Raw genomic sequence first — 24983 nt, forward strand, 5'->3', positions numbered from 1 at the left:
ATTCACAGTTGGAAAATTAGCATGTAAATGATGTTCAACATCATTAGTTACAGGAGAATGAAAATCAAAACCAAAATCATTTCACATCAACTAGGATGGTTATAATAAAAAAATAAAAATAAAAAAGGAAATAACAAATGTTAAGGATCGGGAGAAATAGGAACCCTTATCCATTCCTGACTGGAATGAAAAATAGTGCAGCCACTGTGGAAAAGAGTTTGGAAGTTCTTCAAAATGTTGAACATACTGTTAACATATGACCCAGCATTTTCACTCCTAGGTGTATATCTAAGAGAATTGAAAACATATGTTCATGCAAAAAGTTGTACGCAAATATTTATAGCAGTATTATTCATAGTAGTAAGAAACTGAAACAACCTGAATGCCCATAAACTGATGAATGGATAAGCAAAATACGGTATATCCATCCAGTAGAATATTATTTGGCAATAAAAGAAATGAAGTACTGATAAATGCTACAGCATGGATGAACTTTAACACAAGACTAAGTGAAAGAAGCCAGTATAAAAGGCCACATATGGTATGATTCCATTTATGTAAAATGTCCAAAATATGCAAATCTATAGAAGCAGAAAGTAGATTAGTGGTTGCCAGGGACTAGCGGGGGGAGAAGAGGGCAGTGACTACTAACAGGTACAGGGTTTCTTTTTGGGGTGATGAAATATTCTGGTATTTGTGCACAACTCTAAGTATTTTAGAATCTACTGAATTGTACACCTTAATGAATTTTATAGAATGTGAATTATATTACAAAAACTTTTACTATTTGATATTGAAGTTAATGTTTATGTCATTATTTTAGAAAGGAAGTGGTATCTCCAGTATTTTTTTATACTCACATAAAATTTAATTTGCTTCTTGCCATTTTTTGTAAGTTGACCTTGGGATTCATTTTACATTTGTGTCTACTCAACTATGATTTTTAAAAGTTCGATCTGTTATTTTAAAAGTTTGTATAAATCCTTTGATGCTAATAACAAAAAACCAAAATAGTTTTACATATTTCACATGCTCTGTATCCAAGCAACAGGTACAGAGTAGAATTTTCTGTCTTAGACTGACATTTATTAAGCACAGATTAGAATATGGTCTTGGTTTTAACTGTGACATCAGCTTTTAAAATTGTGTTCAGTTAGCAAATCGGTTTGCTTTTGTTATATAAAAAACTGTTTCAAAACCTAATGGTTTAAACCTCAATTATTGTTTCTCATATTTCTGTGGGCCTGGGTGGTCTGGCTGGTGGAGGTGGAATTCAATCATGCATTTGGGACCTCAGCTGAGACAGGTGGACTTGCAGTCTCTCTCTGCAATGTGGTCCCACAGCCTCCGGCTGGCTCACCTGAACTTGTTTACATGATGGGGGAAGAGTCCAGCAGCAAAAGAGGGGAAGCCCGCTGATGAACACTGATGCCTAGCTTTATGTGTCCACTTCATGGGGCCACGGGTGCCCAGATATTTGGTTAAACATTATTCTGGGTATGTCTGTGAGGGTGTTTGAGATGAGACTGACCTTTGAATTGTTAGTTTGAATAAAGAAGATTACCCTCCCCAGTGTGGATGGGCCTCATCCAATTCCTTGGAGGCCTGACTAGAAAAAAAGGTGGGTGAGTAAGAGGGAATTTGCTCTCTTTGCCTGACTGGTTTCAAGCTAGGACATCAGTCTTCTGTACTTGGACTGGAACTTGCACCACCAGCACTTCTGGGTATCTAGTTTTCATGTAGCAGATCATGAAATGTCTCAGCCTCCATAATCACCTGAGCCAATTCCTTAGAATAAATAAATCTCTCTTTCCCTCTCTCTCTCTCTCTATATATATATATATATTTATAGAGAGAGAGAGTGAGAGAGAAATGTGATGCAAGCAGAGGAGTGAAAGATGCTTGTATTAGTGTTCAAAAAAGAAACAGAACCAATAGGTTTTATACATACAAATAATATATTATTGTATTATAAATGTTATCATTATAGTATATTTAATATATTAAATTATAAACCTATATGCATTGATATAATATTAATATATTTTAGCATAATAATATAATATTAATATTTTATATAATATAAAAGTCTACTGTTTCTTTTTTCTTCCAAAATTTGTATTTATTATATTATCAACAAAAATCAAATAATGTTACCTTCAATATTGAACATTTTAACTGAATTTACAATTGCATTTATATCAGTGTCAGATGTTTACTGATGACCTTCCACAGTTTTGCTTTGATTCTCTAATTTGAGGTAAAGTTCAACTAGATCTTTACCAAAGTCACTTCCTCTTTTAGGACTGATATACAGGTACACATATTATATATTAGACTGATTTCTTCTATTGTTGCAAGTTTTGTAGATTTCATTTTCACTCTTTTTCTTCATTACTCTTAATTAATTTCTATGCTTTCTTAATATACTAGAGTTTATTGATATTCTTTAATGAACTTTTAAAACTTATTTATTTATTTATTATTTAAAAAATTCTCTTGCAATTTCCAGAAACCTGGCCAATTTATATATTAAAGTCATTGTAAAATTTTTTTAATATCTTTATTGGAGTATAATTGCTTTACAATGGTGTGTTAGTTTCTGCCTTATAAGAAAGTGAATCAGCTATACATATACATATGTTCCCATATCTCTTCCCTCTTGCGTCTCCCTCCCTCCCACCCTCCCTATCCCACCCCTCTAGGTGGTCACAAAGCACCGAGCTGATCTCCCTGTGCTATGCCCCTGCTTCCCACTAGCTATCTATTTTACATTTGGTAGTGTATATATGTCTATGCCATTTTCTCACTTTGTCCCAGCTTACCCTTCCCCCTCCCCATATCCTCAAGTCCATTCTCTAGTAGGTCTGTGTCTTTATTCCCATCTTGCCTCTAGGTTCTTCATGACCGTTTTTTTTTTTTTTTTTAGATTCCATATATATGTGACTTACTTCACTCTGTATGACAGACTCCAGGTCCATCAACCTCACTACAAATAACTCAATTTCGTTTCTTTTTATGGCTGAGTAATATTCCATTGTATATATGGGCCACATCTTCTTTATCCATTCATCAGATGATGGACACTTAGGTTGCTTCCGTGTCCTGGCTATTGTAAATACAGCTGCAGTGAACATTGTGGTACATGACTCTTTTTGAATTACGGTTTTCTCAGGGTATATGCCCAGTAGTGGGATTGCTGGGTCGTGTGGTAGTTCTATTTTTAGTTTTTCAAGGCACCTCCATACTGTTCTCCATAGTGGCTGTATCAATTTACATTCCCACCAACAGGGCAAGAGGGTTCCCTTTTCTCCACACCCTCTCCGGCATTTGTGGTTTGTAGATTTTTTGATGATGGCCATTCTGACTGGTGTGAGATGATATCTCATTGTAGTTTTGATTTGCATTTCTCTAATGATTAGCGATGTTGAGCATTCTTTCATGTGTTTGTTGGCAATCTGTATATCTTCTTTGGAGAAATGTCTATTTAGGTCTGCCCATTTTTGGATTGGGTTGTTTATTCTTTTGATGTTGAGCTTCATGAGCTGCTTGTACATTTTGGAGATTAACCCTTTGTCAGTTGCTTTATTTGCAAATATTTTCTCCTATTCTGAGGGTTGTCTTTTCGTCTTGTTTATGATTTCCTTTGCTGTGCAAAAGCATTGAAGTTTCATTAGGTCCCATTTGTTTATTTTTGTTTTTATTTCCTTTTCTCTAGGAAGTGGGTCAAAAAGGATCTTGCTTTGATTTATGTCATAGAATGTTCTGCCTATGTTTTCCTCTAAGAATTTGGTAGTGTCTGGCCTTACATTTAGGTCTTTAATCCATTTTGAGTTTATTTTTGTGTATGGTGTTAGGGAGTGTTATTGGTTCTTCTTTTCTTGAGAACCTTGACTAATACAACCACCTTTCACTCTGTTGCTTGCACCACATTTGCTATTATTCTTTCAGCCAAAGCAAGTCACATGGCCAGATGCAGAGTCATCATAGGAGGGAACTCCCCATGGTGCAGAGAAGGATATTAAATCAGCCATTTTGCAAACAATTTACCAAGATAGGCAAAGTCCTCCTTACCTGTTTTACATGGTAAATCCCATAGTTTCCGAATAACTCTTCCACAGATGTTAATGGTGTCTTATGTTGGTTGTTTCCCTGAAAACTAGGAGCATAATTTGAATTTGTTTTCTCTATTCCTTAAAGCATTTTCAAGCATAGTTGCCTAAAATATATTAAATAAAACTAGATGTATAAAACTTTCTTTCTAGGTAGTTAGAAAGATGAGTTTAATGATGAAGTATATCTGACAAGGATCTTAGAAAAAGATGGTAAACATGGGTGTTTCTAGCATCTAGGTTACGTATATGTTTCAGATTTACAGATTCTTTTAAGTCCCACAACCACATAATTAGTACCATCTCTGCATTTGGTACTGTTAACTACCATAACAACAGCAGCAGTGGCAGCAAGGACAATAGCTGTCATTAACTGAACGATAAATATGTTTTAGGCCTGATTCTAAGTGTTTTAACTGAATTAACTAATTCAGTCCCCACAACAACACTATGAGATTTATCCAGTTCCCATTTTCAAACTGCGGAAATGAAGGCACAGAGTAATTACGTCAGAAGAGTGAAGTGGAAATGACTTAGTAGGTTTTTTCACTTGAGAACATGCTGAAAATCTCTTTTGTTTAACACTTCTGTCTGTCCTAGAATTACCCCTTGAAGTCCTGGTGTGGAGTGAAACGAATACCCAGTAGCCAATGCCCCAGATTTCTGCCACAGCCCTTAGACTCTACTGGCGCTCTTGTTTCACTGTGGTCCTTTTACACCTAGAGTTTGCTCTTTGGAATATTTTGCTTTCTGAAAGATGGGCCTGCCTATCCTTAAATTCAGAAGATAAAGGTGTACTCCCTTTTGAGAAAAAAATTTCCTGTTTAAGCTGTGGGGCCAAACTATAACCTCCTTAGGCCAAAGCTGGCAGCTAGATGGGACACTGTGTGAGCATGTCGAGGGAGGGTTATTGGCCGGGGAATACTGTCTGCGGTGGTAGAATCTTCTAAACATACAGGAGTTTCATCAGTTTGAGGATGTGTCTTATTACTGTATATTTTACCAGATAAACATGCAGTATTTACCACATTTCTTTTAATTTTTAAAATTTTCTATTTTATTTTATTTTAGTTTTTGGCCATGCCGCACCGCTTGCAGGATCTTAGTTCCCCGACCAAGGATATAACCTGGGCCCTGGCAGTGAAAGGGCCAAGCCCTAACCACTGGACCACCAGGGAAGTCCCAGTATTTACCATATTTCTGAAATGAGAATGTACTGGGGTGAAATATCTTTACAGTGAGTCCTGTTTGACATTGTTTAAATGTTTATGTCCTTATTCTTTCTTATTTTTATCCAGTCTTATTTAAGTCATTTATTGACTTTGTAAATAGTTTCAAACTTATAGTTTCATTCAAGAAAATTACAACAAAAATTAGAAATTACCTACCAGAATGTGTTACTTTATGTATGTATTAATTTGTAAAAGGTACTTCCATTTTAGTAGAACTAACACAAAATAATTCTGTACAGAGTTCCTTTCTAAGGAAACGTACATTTTTTATGAGCCTGTAGCTGAAAATAAATATTTTCAGTGTGTCTTATTATGGTACATTAAGCCTTCCCCGTTTTAATAAAAGTTCTATTAAGATGACTTTCATAATAAGTATAGATAATTGAATACTTTAATTGTAGAGAAAATCATTGAAACACATCGATGAGATTGCAGTTAAAAGCATAAAATTGGAGCACATACTTCCTCCAAATATAAAATATAGCACTGTGTTTTAAAATTTACGTGTATTCAGGAGAATCAAAACACTCAAAAATTTTCAAATATTTATGTATTATTGACCTGGCATAACACTGCATATCTCAATTTTTTTCCTAGTAAGGGGCACAGAGAGAGAACTCAAAGGCTAAAGTAAGTTAAGAAGGACATAACTACTTTAGAGAAGCAAATGTAAGACTATATTTGTTAAATTCCTCAGGAAATACAAAGAGTTTTGCTCTACGGTAAGGAAAGTAAGAAGGAAAGTGTTAGAACAGAAATTCAGGTGGCCCCAGTGGGCCAGGCAGGCACGTTTTTTAAGAAGCTAAGGAAAACATTGCAGAGAGGAAGCAATGAGCTTGAGGGGAAGAGGTAGAAAGAAAGCAAAATGGAAGATATAAGGGAAAAGGGGAAGGGGAGAGAGGAGAAAAAGGAGAGTGACCTGTAGGCATAAAGGTAGAAACAGAGGAAGGTTAGATTGGGAGACACAGGAAAAAAGATATGGAAAAAAAAAAAAAGGTACGTGGAGAGAGATATAGAGGTAAGGCCTTTATTCAGAAACACCCATTTCAAATTGGGAAAGCCAATCTCAGAACCACGTTTATAAAGACATGGTCAGATATGCATGACTTCAACACGTCTCAATTCAAATGCCATCTCATCAGTAACTCCCAGTTATACTTTATCTTCTTCATAGCCCTTACTGTCTCCTGAAATGATCTTGTCTATTTACATGTTTACCCTCTTTCTTTCTTCTTCTGAATATAAGAGCTTATATTGAGAATAGGGACATTGCCTTGTTTCCATTGCATCCTCAGTGCCTAGAAATTTCCTGGCATGTAGTAGGTACTCAATAAACATTTGTTAACTGTTGACTAAGAGAACATCTATTATTTACTTTTTTTTGTGAGCTCAAGTCTACATACCTTAAATTTTTGGATAATGCAAGAACAATTATACATATGATGTTTGCAAAATTTCCTCTTCTTATAGAGGCCTTCAAAATTCACTCCCACTTAAACTCTTTTCTAAGAACTGCCATTTGCTAAAGTTCTATCACTAAATGTCAAGGTAATGCCCTTGCTTCTGTTCAGCAACAGCCATTTGTAGTAGATCTGACTCTGTCATGTATTAGTTTACTGGATTTCTACTAGTCTAAAATTTTATAAAGACACCAATGAGTAGAGAGATGATTGATTCTCTAAAACCAGGCCTACTCCTGAGCATATTTATAACAAGTAAAATTACAATAACTAGGATTTATATAGGGGAGTATTAGGTGAATGGGAAAAGTGACAAGGGGTTATTTTGGGGGAAAGACTAAGTAGAACCTTATTCATTACTAGATGTTAGGAAGTGTTGTTTAGTCGTACTACTCCTCAGAGCCTGACACCCCTGGCCCATTGTCATCATGCTGCCTTCTGACCAATGAATGAACCCACAGCTGTTTAGAACCTGACAGTCTGCAGATTTCTTCCTGTGATAAAGCAAGGACTCTCAGGCTCCATAAAAGCAGAGGCTGTTTTTCTATAAACTTAGTACACATGATATAATCTTAAAAGACAAAAAGGAAACTGAGTTTTACTTGGCATTCCTTCACAGTGCGATGGGCAGTGTGCTTTATAGCTTGGAGCTTAAAAAAAAAAAGAGATTCTGCTTCTCAGTGTCACCTTTATTTTTTATGTTTCCTCTTTTTGGAGAGGCTCATTTCTATAATCACTTGTTCATTCCTAACCACTTCTCTGAAAAATAGCATGACATAAAAAAACAATATGTCAGAAGAATAATAATTTTTAAAGTTTAAAGGGATTAGACTGAAAGGCACTGACAGTTTTGCAGGTCCTGGAGAGTCAGAGCGGTTAGTACAAGACTCAGATCTGTGGCAGGGAAAGGGAATAAGTAGGGCATCACTTCACCTACCGAAAAATATATCTATTTGTAGGGTGAAAACTAGCAGACCTATAGTTTTTTGGCTATTCTATTTAATAACGAGGAAAAAAAGGAGTTCAGTTGAAACTGCAAAGGCATACTTTGGTGAACTGAATAAAATTACCCTGGCTGGGAGCAAAATACCACAATTAATAATGTGATTTTGACCTAAAGTTGCAGAACATTTTTATGAGAACCTGAGCCTCTATTTTTGAATCCTGCACTCAGTAGGTTAATCCAGAATCATCACAGAAGTGGGATCTGGGCAGGGGGGTGGTAGCAGAAGAAAGAAGGATTGTGAGTACACCGGAGTAGTTAGTCTTATGCCTTCCCTTGGACAAGTCTTTTAAAAGGCCTGTATTCAGACACCAGATTTGGGTCACTTTGTATGGAAGGGTTAATTTTAGGTTAGGTCTGGTCTGGTTGGAAAAGTTAAGGTGTTAAATGGATTGCTTGCTTTGCTGTGGGGCAGGCACATTTCTGAGGTTTGACTGTAAAATAATCTGGCCTCCCTTGGGTACTACAGAATGAAGATGACCAGGGACAAGTCAGATTCACAGGGCTTCTGTGGAACAGAACAAGATACTTTTGACCAGACGCAGTCAGGATTGGTTATGGAATTAAGCCAGCTTCCAGAATTGGAGGTGAGGCAAGGTGCAAATAGCTATGTTGTCTTCTATACCATGTTATCTCATGGTTCTGTGGGGATCTAGCATCTCCAACGTGTATAACCTTGCATGTACATTTAATTTCAAAGAGTACCAGTAGCTTAAAAATGTGTTATCTCAATTTAAGTCCACATGTCATTTGATAAAACATGCAGTAGCAGTTGTCAAAAGTACTATGGTTGAAAGAGTTTGAGTTTCACAAAATAGCTTATCTTCCTTTTGTAACTGACTTTCAGGTGCATAAAAAGACAAATCAACCCAACACTCACACACAAACTCAACCATAGACACCAAGCTTTCAGCTGCATAAGGCTTTCTAAGGCTTGTGAATTACCAAATATGTTAAAGTATAGGGTATATAAATTGGCTCCACTTGCTTTTTCCATTTCACTCAGAAGCCACACTGTATAGAAATTTGGGCAGGCTGGAATTTTGTTTGGGAGGAATTTTCTTTTTTTTTAACATCTTTGCTGAAGTATAATTGTTTTGCAATACTGTGTTAGTTTCTGCTATATAGCGAAGTGAATCAGCTCTATGTATACATATATCCCCATATCCCCTCCCTCTTGCATCTCCCTCCCACCCTCCCTATCCCACCCCTCTAGGTGGTCACAAAGCACCAAGCTGATCTCCCTGTGCTATGCGGCTGCTTCCCACTAGCTATCTGTTTCACATTTGGTAGTGTATATGTGTCCATGCCACTCTCTCACTTCCTCCCAGCTTACCCTTCCCCCTCCCCGTGTCCTCAAGTCCATTCTCTACATCTGTGTCTTTATTCCTGTCCTGCCCCTAGGTTCTTTAGAACCTTTTTTTTTCTGGATTCCATATATATGTGTTAGCATACAGTATTTGTTTTTCTCTTTCTGACTTGCTTCACTCTGTATGACAGACTCTAGGTCCATCCACCTCACTACAAATAACTCAATTTCGTTTCTTTTTATGGCTGAGTAATATTCCATTGTATATATGGACCATATCTTCTTTATCCACTCATATGTTGATGGACACTTAGGTTGCTTCCATGTCCTGGCTCTTGTAAATACAGCTGCAGTGAACATATTGGTACATGACTCTTTTTGAATTACGGTTTTCTCAGGGTATATGCCCAGTAGTGGGATTGCTGGGTCGTATGGTAGTTCTATTTTTAGTTTTTTAAGGAGCCTCCGTACTGTTCTCCATAGTGGCTGTATCAATTTACGTTCCCACCAACAGTGCAAGAGGGTTCCCTTTTCTCCACACCCTCTCCAGCATTTATTGTTTGTAGATTTTTTGATGATGGCCATTCTGACCCATGTGAGGTGATACCTCATTGTAGTTTTGATTTGCATTTCTCTAATGATTAGTGATGTTGAGCATCCTTTCATGTGTGTGTTGGCAATCTGTATATCTTCCTTTAAGAAAAGTATATTTAGACCTTCTGCCCATTTTTGGATTGAGTTGTTTGTTTTTTTGATATTGAGCTGCATGAGCTGCTTGTAAATTTTGGAGATTAATCCTTTGTCAGTTGCTTCGTTTGCAAATATTCTCTATGGTTGGGAGGAATTTTCAAGTTAGAGTTTCAATCTGGACACAAGGCTGGTTCCCTTTACCAGTCACCAGAGGAAGTCTTTTTCTTTCCAGTAAACAAGGTAGGAGCACTGAGCTGATCACCAACTTACCACATCACTTTATAATTTACCAAGAAGGAAGAAAGGGGATACTCACACTGAGTAAAATATCCTCCAGATGTAGGTTCAAGTTGGCTCCGAGTGGTATGTACACAGCGTTTGGGGAGGAAGGTCCAGTGGGCTTGGGAATAGATGAGCTGGTTTTGAGCACTTGAGAAGTGGTGAAATTTCTCAGTCTCTCTCTTTTCATCTACGTTTCTACCTGCCCCATCTAAGTCAAGGGTCATTGTCTCTAGGTGTTTTAGGACCTTGTGAAGAATCATAAAATTCTAAGTTATGCTTATCTTATACTCATATCAGGTTCTACATGTGCAAGACCTGAGAACACTGATAGGGAGATTATGGAGTATAATCTAGAGTGTACAGAGGAGAGAGAAATGGGATGAATAACCATATGCAAACAGCTCCTTCAAAAACTGTATGATGGCAGAGCTCAACTTCCTGTCTCTACTGTTACTTTTCATCTCTCTGTTCATAGTCACTTTCAAGCCCCCCCAAAGCATAGGCGTCACAAAAAACTTCAATTCAGAGAGTTACATTTCTGTGTTACAGTAGGGAGGGAAGGAACAACTTCCTGGGAGCATATAGAAAACTATTAAGTTACTGTTTTTTTTGCACTTTCACATTTTTAAAAGAAAATAGTACCACATAAAATCTACTGTGGGTGGTGAAGTTTGTTAGATGAGGAATTACTTGAGGAAAAAACTAAATATGTAAACTCTGACTTCAGAAGGCCAAGAACTAAACACAGGAGACATAAGTGATGTGAAACCTAATTTACATTGGGAAAAATCATCATGTGTGGATTTGTGTTACTAGTAAGTTAATGTAATTTGTGACTAACCTCTTGCTTTTTAAATAGTTTTTCACTGGATTAAAAAGGGCAAATTGTCCTTTGAGCTATAAATCAAGGAGTGCTGAAAAATGGAGTAGAGTGTTAGGAACTGCAGGTTGAGTATAAAAGCCACTGACATCTGTAAGATTTCCTTGTAGGCAAATTAAAGTGGGTGGTAAAGGTTCTGAACATAACAGATGAACTTTAAGGAGGGTCTCACTTTGAGAAGAGATTCAACGTGAATTGAATCAAGTATAATAATTAGATCAGGATTAGTTGGAGTAATGATTAAACCATTCAAGTTTATAAGTCCTAGTAGTTGCTAGGTATCTCCTGTACTAATTGTCTACCGAATTAAAAAAAATAATACTTAGTAATACTGGTTAATGTTTTTGTTTTTAGGTTCAATATAATTGTCTTTAATTTTTTTCTTTTTTAAAACAAATTCTAAATTTTAAAACAGATTAAGTCACTACAAAGTTCCCATATATCCTTCCGGACCGGGGCACGAACCCACGTCCCCTGCATCAGCAGGTGGACTCTCAACCACTGCGCCACCAGGGAAGCCCTATTTTTTGCAATTTTGAATCAATATTGATATGTTATTTTAACTGTAGTCTATAATTTATTCTAATTTCCTTAGTTTTCACCTAATGTCCTTTTTTTCTTTGGGGATCCCCTCGAGGATATCACATTATATTTAGTCCTCATGTGTCCTTAGGCTCCTCTTGGCTGTGATAGTTTATCAAACTTACCCTGTTTTTGGTGACTTTTGACAGTTTTGAAAAGTACTGGTCAAGTATTTTGTAAAATGCTCCTCAATTGGGAGTTGCCTGATGTCTTCTCTCTATGATTAGACTGGGGTTGTGGGTTTTTGGGAAGAAGACTAAAAAGGTAAAGTGCCATTTTCATCGTGTCATGTCAAGGGTATGTACTATCAACATGACTTATTACTGTCCATGTTGACCTTGGTCACTTGGCTGAGTTAGTGTGCCAGGTTTCTTTTCTATAAAGTTGCTCTTTCTCCCCCTTTTCTATACTGTACTTTTTGGAAGGAAGTCACTATGAACAGCTCACATCCAACGTGTGGGAATTTATGCTTCACCTCCTCGAGGGCAGAGTATTGACACTAATTATTTGGAATTTTTCTGTGTGGGAGATTTGTCTATTCTCCCTTATTTATTGATTGATATTTATTTATTTTTTCAATTATTTATTTATATCAGTATGGACTCATAGATTTATTTTTTGTTTTGGATTATAAGCCAATGCCACTTATTTTGTTGATAAAATTTTCCAGCCTGACAATTGGGGACTTTTTCAGTTGTCTGCTATGTCCCTTTGCATACTCCATTATTTATTAAAAAGCATTTTTTTACTTTCTGGCACTACAAGATGCTCTAGGATCATCGTATATATTTTTTGTCTCAGTCCTAGAATCAGCCTTTCTCCAAGAAGCCCTGATGTTTTAAAATTGGAATATGGTATTAGAAAACAAGATCTGAATGATAGGTGTGCTTGTTGCTGCTGGGGTGTCATTATTTCTAGGCCCTCTCTACTGACAGAGCAAGGGGTTATATGTGTATATACTAACCCATGTATGTACATATTTCTATAATTATTTCTATATGTAATCATCTGTATCTATACCAAGCTAAACATGCGTTCATACTGATGTCTCCAACGCTCATCTATTACCACATGGCTCATTCTGGCCTCTTCCTCTTTCTTATCTGTAATCTCCCACAGCTACAGTGAGAAACCTGGCTTCCAACATCCAGCATCTAATTACTTAATTGTTCAATTCCAGTATATATGTACAGCAGTATCAAAATTACTGATATCCTCATGAGAATCAACTTTACCAGCACACAGTGCTTATGTAACAGTTTATTTTGCCTAGAGTCTTTTAGACTTCATTCATTTCCAGACTTACTTAGGTCTTCTTTTCCCCCCAGCCCCTGCAGTGAGTTTGCTTCATACGTTTGTAATAGTTATATTTATTTCATACATTCATGATATAATTAGTTTTATCACATTCTGCATTCCATCCAGGAATACCCTGACCTCCAAATAGGTTTTTTTAAAAATTTGCATACAGTAAGGTTCACTCATTATGTTATAAAGTTCTATTCATTTTGACAAATGTGTGCTATCATATATCTGCCATTATAGTATCATACAGATAGTTATACCATCTTAAAAAGGTGCTTAATGTGTTCAAACCTCACCTAACGCCCTCCCTGCCTCAAACCCCTGGAAACCATTGATCTTTTTACCATTGCTATAGTTTTGACTTTTCCAGAATGTCATATAATTGGTGTTTTCTTTCTTTATAAGCATAATTATTAGCTTACATTTATTAAGTATTCACCAGGTGGTTGTCCCTATGTTATGTGCTCTTCAGGTACCATCTTTTTTTGGTTCTCAGACCATGTGATGGCAGTACAATTTTCTTCCTTAATTACTGGTGTGGAAGCACAGGATGGCTAAATACTACTCCTAAAGTTGTATACAGCTAATAAGAGATCTTGTCAGTTTGACAAGGGCTATTTGACTCTGAACATGTACCCAACCAATATGTTATGCTGCTAAATTCATACTCAGAACTGAGAAAATAAGAAACAGGATGCCTGCTTCAAAATGCTCCTTCATTTTGACAGTTCTGTGCACAAAACAATGGGGCTTCTTTAAAACTTCAAACATGCATTGCTTTAATAGAAAAGCACATTTATACTAAAAAGGAAGGAAGGACAGTAGAAGAAAGGCGGGGGAGAAAGGAAGGAAATCATATCAAGTCCAGGAACAGGATCAGTGACTCTGTTAGATTCTACTAAAAGCCATACGTTTCCCCCTGAAGGTGCATGGGAGTGACCATTCTGCTGACTCAGAGCATCCCTCAAGTTCCACCCATCTGGAAAAAGTAAGTTCAGAGGGACACATTTATTTATGCCTTTTTCCCTAAAGGGGACTGCAGTGTTCGACAGGAACATAGCAAATGTTTAATGTTTTAGCTCTGTATGTTCTTTGGTAATGTGGCTATTAATATAGATTCCTAACTATGATTCATGTCATGTTTTTGTCTTCTTCCAAAACCTCAATAAGAACCTTCCACCATGCTTCCCATCAGACCCCTTAAAGTTAGACATTAGATGAATTATTAATTGTTGTTAAAATAAAACACTTTTTTGATATTTGAGACTGTTTTAATGTGAATTTAACTATGTACTGATGGGTAAACAATCCATTCTGAGTATTTAGATGTGTCTTAGAAGCCTAGAATAAAAAAATTTTAATGATCATTTAGGAATCAGATGTCTGTTTTCTGGAAGAAAGGAAAGCATTCTCTCCAGAAAAAATATTAACCTTCTTTTAGCAAATGGTGGCAACGTGTTAGGTTGTACAAATTTATTTGCAAATTTTCCCTGTGAGGCTATAAAAACACAGGTGAAATTTCGATCTAGCTATTTTTATCATGAACTGGCTCTATCAATATGGTACCCAATGAAGGAAAGTGTTGGGAATTGCCTTATTCATTAGCAAGAAGCTTAGATTTATTCTAAGATTTCTTGAAGGTACTTATTGTTTTCCTAGGGCTGTAACAAAGTACCACAAACTGGGTGGCTTAGCTTAAACAAGAGGAATTTATTGTCTCACTGTTCTGGAGGGTAAACATTTATGATCAAGGGGTCAATAGGGTTGGTTCCTTCTGAGGGCTGTCGAGTAGACTATGTTTCAGGCTTCTCTCCTAGGTTTTGGTGATTTGTGACAATTTTTGACATTCCTTGCCTTGTAGACGTATCACCTTAATCTCTGCCTTTATCTTTACATAGCTTTCTTCCTTCATATAGTCTTCCCTCTGCAGATGTCTCTCTGTCCAAATTTCCTTTTGGTAAAAGGCCAACAGTTATATTGAATTAGGGCCCATCCTAATGACCTTGTTTTAACTTGATTACCTCTGTAAAGACCCTACTTCCAAATAAGGTTATATTCTGAGTACTGGAGGTAAATATAAGTGATATTGAAGATCTAAATGAAGGTCATTGTATTAGTTCATCAGACTGACTATGTGGTGGAAATGCAAACTACATGAAGTTGATTTAGAAGATTTAGTGCCATTCCAGGCACATATTAATAGCCAAGGGTTAGAAGATGAAAAAGACATAATCTGTAACCATATGGTTCTTTGTGGGAAAGACACCCATTAAAATACTTTGTACTATATGGTAAATCATAAGAAAAAGTTCTGGCCAGAAGGAGAGAGGGATGAGGTGATTTTTTCAAGATTAAGTAAGTTATCTAGCTAAACGAGGAATGGCGGTCAAGGTAGAGGACTTATTATCAGGAAAGGCACAGAGGTGAGAAATGTAAGGTATGTCCATGGAAATGCCACAGTTCAGTATTATTACTAAGATGTAAAATAAGAAGTGGAGAATAATAGATTCAAAAATGCTGATTAATGGTTGCATTTGGAAGAAAAGAGGGATACAGCATTTTATTACACTTGCTGGATTTTATACTTCATTTAGGATTTTTGTATTTATGTTCATGGGAGATATTGTTCTTTATTTTTCTTTTCTCATACTGTTCTTGTTTAGCTTTTTGTTTTAATCAAATTATACTAGACTCATAAAATAATTTATTTGGATAGTTCCTGCTTTTAAAAATTATTTAGAAGAGTTTGTAAGACTGGAATTATCCATTCTTAAATTTTGGTAGAATTACCTGTGACACCATCCACGCTTTTGATCTGGGAAGTTTTTATATTTCTAATTCAATTTCTTTGGTGTGTCTAGGCCTATTTAAGTTTCTGTTTCTTCTTGATCAATTTTGTTTGTTCCTTTTATCTATCCTTTCAAATGTATTAACATAAAGTTCATTGCATCTTATCTCCTTTTTAATCTCTGTTGTATCTCTAATTGTGTTCCCTTTGTCATTTCAAAAGGTGTTTACTTTTGCCTTGCCTCTGTTTTCTTGATCACCCTTGCCAGAGGTTTGTCAATTTTATTTGACTTTTCAAAGAACGAAGTTGGCTGTGTTGATGTTCCCATCATATGTTGCATTACATTTCCTCAGGTTTTCCTTTTCTTTTTATTATTTTCTTCCTTCTGCTTCTTTGTGTTTCTTCTGTTCTCTTTGTATCATTCAGGGTTGAATTGCTTAGATTGTTTATTTTCAGCCTTTCTTATTTTCTACTGTCTGGACACAGTTCCAGTTTTACATTTATTATGTTGTTATTTGATCAATGACTCCCATTTTAGACTATATGCTTCCTTAATTTGGAGACCATTTCAGTTTTTTATTGTAGTTTCATATCTAACAGTTTGCACAGTGCCTGACTCATAATAGTGGCTCAGTGAAAATGTGCTGAACGGGTGAATGTTTAGTATGATTTGTAAACTGCGCCACACTATACACATCATTAATATATTTATCTGAGCTGAAGATAGTCCAGTAGCTTGGCGTGTATGAGAATATCAATGCAACTGTCTAAGAAAAGTTATAGACCAATATTTTTGAGAGATATTTTCATTTATAACCTAAGGGAATAAAAATATCTTCATGCAAACACTTTCTGAACTGCTGAGTGTTACAAAAACAGGAAAGTCAGTCATCAAAAGTGTTTATGAAGTCAACCTGAAGACTATCATTGCCTTTATGCTTCAGTGAAGTGTATGTGAAGGAGTTCTTTATCAATAGGATTATGATGCAATTTTAAATTTTAACACAGTAACAAGAAATTTTCCTTAATTTCTGTCAAAAGATAAATATTTGGAGTCAGATCTAAGTTCAAATGCCAGCTGTGTTCCCTAGCTACCTCTGCAACTTCAGGCAAGTGACTTTACCCCTCTGAGCTTCAGTTCTCCGATGCAGAAAATGGGGATAAAAGTACTTCCCTCTCTCCCTGTATTGTTGTGAGGATTAAATGAGATAATGGATGTAAAGTGCTTACCATAGTGTCTGGCACATGGCAGGTACTCAGTAAATATTGTTAGTGTTGTTGCTGCTATTACATGCGTGACATGTATGTCTTATGCTTCTTATACCTAATGCCTGACACATTGTAACCCTAGTGGCTAGCCTGAGCATGGTTGCAGAATTGAACTAACATCCTCATGTTGATGATGGTAGATGATTAAAAAAAAAAAAAAGGAGCTATGGAAGAAAGGAATTCAGGCTTTGTAATTGTCAGCCACAAGCTTCAAATTCAGGTTGGAAGAATGTAATGGATAAAGAATATTTCCAAATGTCTCCTACACAGGGAGATGGACTTAACCGTTAAAACTGAGGCATTAGCAAAAATATTCAGGGAAATAAGGATGAACATGTGCAATAAAAAGGTGATCTTTTCTATTGTTTGGGTAAAAATAGGCACACTCATTGAGAAAACTTGTCATCTAAAATTGCTTTCATACAAACAGCTCTGTGGGACCTTTTTATAATGCCTGTAATGAGAAAACTGGATTGGAATCATGCTATTATGAATGTATTCATAACAGATAATGTATAACATTACTTGACTTCTGGAATGACACAATGTGGGGAATAATTAACTATATTACAGTGTGACTCTCTTCTGCTTGGATCATGTAGATCTGTTATATCAGAAGGTCAGTGGCAATGCTACTTCTATTGAAGAATTTTCATTTCTTTCAAAAAAATAGAAAATGACTTTCAATAACGACATAAATATAAAAAATCTGCATTTACTATAGCTAGTATAAGACATTTTTTGCATCAATTACTGTTGTAATTTAGGCTGAATAATGCCAGCTATTTTGCTACTCTGCTGAAGCCCTCTTTTTTGAGCCTACAATGAACCTGTAATACTTATGGAAAGAGTTACCATAGCAACCTATATTGATGTCACAAGCTCAGGCTTCTGACTTCATTGCATAATGCAGTAGCAACTGGATTTGCAGCAGAAACACCCTGCTAAAGAACAAGTATCTTGGTTCACAGCAAAGAGGACAAAGGAAAACAGCAAGTTCTAGGGGGTTGAATGCTGGATTGTGAGTTAGAATGTCTGAGTTCTTATTTTAATCCTCCTTCTCACTTGTTGCTTTGTTTTGAGTAATTGTGTTTACATGTGTGCACTGAGGTTTGAAGCAAGAAATCTCCTATCTATGGGGTAGGCATAGAAGAGAAAACTCATTATTTAATGTTTTAGCATTTGGTAGACAGCTTAATAAAGCTAGAGCACCCTAAAAATAACTTGGAAAGAAATAAATTATTAATGCCTTGTAGTAGATGAACTAGCTCAGAAAGATAAAGAAGACACTTGGAAATAAAAAAGCATGTGGCTAGGGTTTTTTCATTTTATTTTTTGAAATAGTAATGGGTAAACGTCAAGGTTGATGTCCTAATCTTAATTGTAGCATGAATGTAAAGAACTCTTACATAAATATGTCAATATTATATAGCTATATCTATTTAAAGATGTCTTTATATGTTCAGAGTAAGAGTAATCTGTATCTATTTGTGAGTATGATGCTTCTTATGTTTATACTGCATACATTAAATCATAACTGTTTCTTAATTTCACCATGCAAATATTTATCCTCATTAGAAAACAACTGAATATGGGAAATGGCTTTGCTAATTTAAAATGAAATTTCAAAAATCCTGGTGATATCTTTTTTAGGATGGCCTAATCTTTGCATTGCAGCCTATAACCTGTTCATTATGTCAATTGGTCTAGCTTTTTTTTTTTTTGTACACTAAATTTTAGAATTGAGATACAAGTATTTTGAAGTTTAAAAAGGCATTTAAACTAATAAACTTCCTCACCAGAAACTAAGGTGGAAACATGATAGAGCTTTTTATTTCCTCTAAGGTAACAAGCTAGAACATTTTGATGGAACTATGGCCCTTCCACCCCCTCCATCCATAAGGTTCAAAATCATTCCAAAATATCAGCAGAAATTTAACATGCTACAAAACATCATTAACTAAATTCCGTGTTAAAAACCAACAGAAAGACACAAATAAATTGTTATGTCTTACAGAACTTTTAAGTTACTGCTGAAAATGTAGAGCAAAGTAGAAATGGTGGCCATGTTTTCGATAAGCACTTAAATGCAATTGAGCTTCACATCATATTTGTAGCATGAGCCATTTGTAGGACTCTCAAAGTCTTGAAAAATCTTTATAAAACCAGAATTTAGTATACAGTGTTTGTATAGCATATATAAGGATAAAAACTAATTCTTTCATCGTAGGCTATGTCTATCAGACTAGCTAATGTGATATTTCTTTTATTCTGGGAAATAACCTTTTTGTGTGTTGGTGTGAATTTAATTCAACAGATATTTATTGACTTTATTGACCCAAAAAGATCTTGAATAGACATAGTGAAATTTTGTAAAAAAAAAAAAAAAAAAAAAAAGGCAGGTTAGTCTCCAAATTATTTTCCCCAGTTTAAGCAAAGAGAACAAGTAGTATTGGTTACCTTCTGAACTCTACTTTGTTCCTTGCCCTGAATTCACTATTTCTTAAGTACAGCCCCTATAAATAGCAGAGACTAAACATATGAAAAATCACAATGTCAAAGAATTATAACTATAGAAAGAGCTTTAGTTAGTTCATTTTTATCAAACTGAGGTCTGATAGATTTAAATAACTTTCCCAAAGTTAATTAGTGGAAGAATCCAAACCTCAAACAACTGCTTGTTCTACCGCATCAGATTGTCCCCATCCTGCCTGATGGCTTTAATCCAGAGTTTCCTCTTCGATATATACTCTGATACGTAGTCCTTTTTTTTTTCAGTTGAGGTATAATTGACATATAACATTATATTACTTTCTTGTGTACAACATAATGACTCAATATTTGTATATATTGCAAAATGATCACCACAATAAGTCTAGTTAGCATCCAAGCCCTTTTTTTCCTTAATTAAAAAAAATGTTTTATGTCTTTTTTTCCCTTGGCAAATATCACTAGAGATTAGAGACAAATTTTATTAGTCTTTTCAAATAACCAACTTTTGGCATTATTACTCTCATTATCTTTTGCTGTGTAACAACCTTGAAAATTTATTGGCTTATAACAACCACCATTTTATTATCTCATGATTTTGTGGGTCAGGAATTCAGGGATAGTTTTCCTGGCTCATTCTCTTGCGTCACATGGTATTGACTGGGTTTACCTGGTGGTATTATTGGTTCTTGGTCTGGTCTGGAGAGTCCAAGATCGCTTCACTCACATGCCTGATGCCTTGGCAAGGAGAACCAGAGGGCTGAGCTCAGCCAGGTTTCTCCCTCTATCCATGTATCACAGGGCTGCTCCACATCGCCTCTCCAATGGAGTATTTATACTTCTTACATTGCAGCTTGGAATGCTAAGAATGTTCTATGGGAAGTGGAAATTGCATGTCCTCTTAAAGGCTAGACGTAGAGCTGGCAAAGCATCCCTCTGCCATACTCTTGGTCAGAGTCGTTGCACAACAAAGATTTAAGGGGAGGGGAAATAGACCCCTCCTATCAATGGCATGAGTGTCAAAGAATTGGAGCTATGTATTCCATCACATTGATCCCGTGTTATATTTTAGTTTCCTATTTCAGTAGTCCCTTCTTGCTTTAAATTTCTTCCTTCTGTTTTCTGTTTATAGTCTATCATTCTACCCCCTACCCAATTTCTTAAGTTGGATGTTTAAATCATTAATTTCCACAGTTTGTTCTAATATAAGCACTGAAGTGTAAAGTTTTCCTCAAATTACTGCTTTCATTGCTTTTCAAAGTAACACTACGTTGGTATTTTGCTCTTTGTTCAGTTACAAGTATTTTCAATGTTCCATTATCATTTCTTCTGTGGTCTATGAGTTATTTGGAAGTGTGGTTTTAGAATTTCAATCATATGGGGTCTTAATAATATACCCACTTGAGACTTAACAGATTTATCTATTGAATGCAATGTATGATCCTTATTTGGATCCTGACTTGAACAAACTAAGAAAACATATAAGATAATCAAGGAAATATGAACACTGACTGGATATTTGAGGAATTTTATATATTTTAAAATATATATAATGGTATTATCATACTGTTAAAGAAAAAAGTCCTTCCTTTATAGAGTTACAAATATTTATGGATGAATTTGCTTCAGAAAAATTCAGATGGGAGTGGATGTATAGATGATAAAAGATTGACTACGAGTTGAATAATCATTGAAGCTAGATGAAGGATACATGAGCATTCAACATGTACTACTTCATTTACTCTTGCATGTGTTAGAAATTTTTCATGAGAAGATGTTAAAAATTCATCTCTTTAATGATTTCTGATTTAACTTCTTTGTGGCTAGAGAATGCAATATATATACAAGTACACAAAAACACACGCCACACAGACTATTTATATTCTCTCTGTATAATGTAGAACATATATATATATATTCACACACATATACATTGTATGTAAGATGAGTCTTGCTTTATGGATTAATGTATTCAATTTTGATAAATGTATCGTGTGCTTGAGAAGAAATCTATCTATCTATCTATCTGTCTTCATTAAATCAAGTTTGGTAGTCCAAAATATTCATATTTTTATAGACTTTTTTCTGCTTGAACTATCAATAATTGAAAAAGGTGTGTTTCATTCTTATATTATCATGATGATTATCAATTTTTCTCTGGAGTTCTTGAATGTTTTGCATTGTGTAATTTGAGATAGGACCATATTACATACCTAGTTGTTAAATCTTACTGTAATTTGAAACTTTAGGTAGTATCACTTGTTCTTCCTAATAATTTTTTTATCTTAAAGACTCTTTTTATATTATTAATATAGCTCTCCCCAGCTTTCTCTGGGCTATTATTTGTTGGACATATCTTTCAACAATTTTCTCTTTATATTTTAGGTGTGTCTAATGTAGAATTTTTACGTTTAGCCTTAAAATTTCTGTCTTTAACTGGCAAGTTTGGTCTATATATCAATACATAAGTACTGTGATTAGTGATATATATTTACTTATTTCTATGATCTTCATTTATACTTTCTGTTTGTTTTTTTGTATGCTTCTTCCTCCCTCCCTCTCCCTCTTTCTTTTTTTCTCTTTCCTTTTTTCTTTCTCTTTCTTTCAAATTTCTTGTTTTATTATCCAATTATCTTATTCTACTGATTAGAAATGATATATTCTAACTTATTTTCTTTTATAATTTTGACATTTTAAGGGGGTGTCCACTAACTTAACAATGACTACATTTAATCAACCATTTATACCCTCCCCTTTCTGAACAATACAAGGGTTCTGGAACAATTATTCCAATCATCTCTTCTGACTTCCATGCTATTATTACTCTTTAAGTTCTATCATTTAACTTCCCAAATTAGACATTTTATTTATTATTTTATAAGACACAGTTTATATAGATTTATCTATATGTTCACCAATTTCTGCTTACCTTTCTTCTTAGATCTTCTTTCTGGGATTTTTTTTTTTTTCAGAAGTATATCTTTCAGAAATTTCTTATGAAAGTATACTGTTTTTCTCTCAGATTTTGTTCATCTAAAAATGCTTGAAATATGTTTAATTCACTCTCAATCCTGAAGAAATTTTGATGGATACAAAATAGTAGGTTGAGAGTCATTTTCTTAAAATAATTTCTTGAAGACATAATTCTATGGCTACTGGCTTTTATTGTGGCTATTGAAAGCCTGCCTTTAGATAGTTATTACTTTGCAGAAGAAATGACTATTTTTTAGATCTCTTAAGCTGTGGTGTTCTGAACTTTTGCTACAATATGTGTAGGTATGGATATCTTTCATATATCTTTCAGAATCTTCCATCAGTTCTGAAAAATTCTCAAACATTATGTCTTTGAATATTTCCTCTCCTCCATTCTTTCTGTTACTACTTTATGAGACCTTCTCATTCAGTTCTTCAAGGCTATTTATCTTTTAATTTCATATATTGCATTTCCTTTTCTCTGTCTGCTTCATTCTGTGTACTTCCTTTAGGGTAATCTTTTAATTTCCTAATTCTGTCTTCAGCTTTATCTAAGTTGTTAGTTTACTTATAGAGAAACTTTATAATTGCAATGATTATGTTTTCATTCTAAAAACTGTATTTTTAACACTAGCTTGATCTTTTAAAAATAATTTCATCTTGGCTGTTTCCTTTTTTGAATTTATTATTTCTTTCAGTATTTTATTTAGAATTATTTCATATTTTATCATTTTTTAAATATCTTTATTGGAGTATAATTGCTTCACAATGTTGTGTTAGTTTCTGCTGTACAACAAAGTGAATCAGCTATATGTATACATATATCCCCATATGCCCTCCCTCTTGCATCTCCCTCCCACCCTCCCTATCCCACCCCTCTAGGTGGTCACAGAGCCCTGAGCTGATCTCCCCATGCTATGCAGCAGCTTCCCACTAGCCATCCATTTTACATTTGGAAGGGTATATATGTCAATGCTACATTCTCACTTCATCCCATTTATAGATGGTAATTCTACAATTTGAAGTTATGGGGGTGGTTTTAAATATGTTGTATATTTTTTCTGCTTATTCACTGCTGTGGTAAACATTCTCCTTGTGGGTTTACTCAGTTTTTATGATGACTTCATAATCTATGGAAATCCTTGGGGTTATAATCGAAATACTTTCCTCTAAGGACGATTGAGTTTGGTTTGCCTGGATTCCCTGGTTGCTGCTGACCTGGGTCCATCCATTTTGTTCAGCATCAAGGGTCTCATTCTAATGTTGGACTTTTAGATTCTGTTCACCCAACCCTGAGTCAGGCTTAGTATCTCAGTACCAGCATTTCCCTCATAGTAACCCCAGATTTTATTTTTTCTTGCTCCTCTCCTCTCCAGCTTCAACTCATGGTGCTCTCTCTCTCTCTCTGGTAGTATATCCCTGAGGTTTTTCCTTACTTTCTTCTGGATCCAGAAGAATATTTTCAAGATTGTGGGCTATAGTCTATCCAATAACCAGATATATTTTAGCCTTTGTGTCTTATCCAAATTATCTGGACATACTACTTTTTCCACCCTTCTGTTGGTTGATTTGAATTGTGGTCATTGTTTCCCTTTATCTGGTCTGGCATGGACCATAGTTTATAAAAATTGTCAAATTTTCCAACTTTTAAGGGAAAACTCAATATTTTCGAACACTGATACATATTTTACCCTTAAAACTTTTTTCTTTGGTCATTTCGATAGTTTTAGGAGTATATACTTGTTGAACAAATAACACAAAGTAGTGTTCTTCGAGTTGGAAGTCCATACATTGTGTTTTAAGGATAAGGCTTGAGGGTGAAATTCTAGTGAAAAATAGCATAAAAGATGAAACTGAGTTTAATGTTGACGGATTGATGAAGGAGGGGAGTCACTTAATGTTACATTTATCAAAAAAGGAAAAGTTATTAACTTTTCTGGTAGGAGAGAAAATGATGTGATGAAAACTGTTGGAGAAAGATAGCAATTATGAATAATATGAATTGAGTTAAGATACGGAGATGAGAGAATACAGATTAGAAGCCCCCTTTTTTTTCCAATTGATCAAAGATAATGGCAAAGGGCTGAATTAAAATAATGACTAGGAGCTGGAAAGGAAAGCTATTCTCTGAGAGATTTCATAAGTATTGGTAGCATCTAAGAAGGGGTTGGTGGAGAAAGAAGGAAGCAACATGTTAGTAACAATAACAGTGATACTGTCGGTTATCCAAGGATATAATCCTGAAGGCTTAGTATTATTTTGACGTCATTGGGAATAAAAACAAGTTGCTAAGTATCTTTATAGTAGTCTTGAAAGACTACTATAAAGTAGTAGAGCATCGTTTGGGATAAGAAAGCTTGGGTTTCATACTAACTCTGCCACTTTTTAACTTTGTGACCTATGGAAATTTACTCAACCTTCTTTGGATCTTAGTTTCCTCATATGGAAACTGAGATAATGAGAGCCTTATGGAGTTATTTTTAAGGTTAAACATGTATAAAAAGTTTGTAACACAGTGAGTGGGGAAGGTCACTGAATTACTCAACCAGGAGTCTTGGCTGGGTCTTAGCTGAGGCTTGAATATACTACTGGATGGAGTTAGGTGGAT

The 24983-nt window shown here is 35.2% G+C and overlaps 1 long non-coding RNA gene across 1 annotated transcript in view; it reads left to right on the forward strand.

The window, feature by feature from the left end:
• Positions 1-24983, forward strand: part of LOC113608074 (uncharacterized) — a 336338-nt gene that overhangs the window by 65925 nt on the left and 245430 nt on the right. Inside the window, exon 4 of the long non-coding RNA XR_003428206.1 lies at positions 13781-13843. This is a non-coding gene — a long non-coding RNA (uncharacterized LOC113608074). The remainder of the gene's footprint in view (positions 1-13780; positions 13844-24983) is intronic.

Source organism: Aethalodelphis obliquidens, unplaced genomic scaffold (assembly GCF_003676395.1).
Source record: "Aethalodelphis obliquidens isolate GAN/ISIS:26980383/991018 unplaced genomic scaffold, ASM367639v1 scaffold3, whole genome shotgun sequence".
NCBI lineage: Eukaryota > Metazoa > Chordata > Mammalia > Artiodactyla > Delphinidae > Aethalodelphis > Aethalodelphis obliquidens.